Consider the following 965-nt stretch of genomic DNA (forward strand, 5'->3'; position numbering starts at 1 on the left):
ATTAAAGCTGTTTAGTGTAAACAAGCTTACAGTTTAAAATAAAGAGCCTAAAAGTTGGTAAAATACAAATGTATTGTTTATTCTATATGTAAGTGAACTGCAGATACTTGTTTTTATTTGCCTATTTTTTCCCTGTTTGGATCAAATGAACAAGTAATGGAATTGAAAATGCTAAGCACAGTCCCTGGCACACAGAACCTCAAAGGTACGTTTAGCTCATTCTTTGTCCTCAATCTGCTCACTGCCATTGAGTTGAATCTTATTCATGGTGGCCCTATAGGACAGAATTGAACTGTTTCTGGATCTCAGCACCTGCACATCTTTACAGGAACAGAAAGCCTCATCTTTATTTTATCTCAATATTTTTATTTTTCTAAACCATTTTATTTGGAGTTAATACTAATATCATATCACTCCATAGTTCAATCACATTAAGCTGTATCGTACAATTGCTACACTATCAGTTACAAACCATTCATTTCCTTCTTACACACCTTGACATCAGCTCCCTTTTACACCTCCCTACCACCACTGTACACCCCAGAAACCCTTGCTGTCCCTGTAGTTTCATTAATCCTGTGTTTCATATACAAAAGAATGGGAAAACATATAAGAAACATTTTAAAGGGTGACCATCAATGACATAACACCTCTGAGATAAACCCCCATAGGAACTAATAAAAGAGACCAAAAATATTTCAGAAAATATTGAAAACCACATCAGGCCTATTGACATCAGATGGGGGATCAACTGACAAGGTTTTAGCTGTTCAAGTCAGGTTTATCATTTTGATCTTCTGTAGTCATCTCTCCAATACACTGTATGTGGTAACCACTTTCCTCACATCACTCTTATGGAATCAGGGAAATCACCGGAGGCTTATTTCCTATGCAGTTTCCATAAATGGATCTTGGGCTCCCACTGTCATCCATAGCCCTCTGCAAACCAGATTCTCACAATTTAG

Source organism: Echinops telfairi, unplaced genomic scaffold (genome assembly GCF_000313985.2).
Source record: "Echinops telfairi isolate 266 unplaced genomic scaffold, ASM31398v2 ScPeMD7_443;HRSCAF=831, whole genome shotgun sequence".
In the NCBI taxonomy this organism is placed as follows: domain Eukaryota; kingdom Metazoa; phylum Chordata; class Mammalia; order Afrosoricida; family Tenrecidae; genus Echinops; species Echinops telfairi.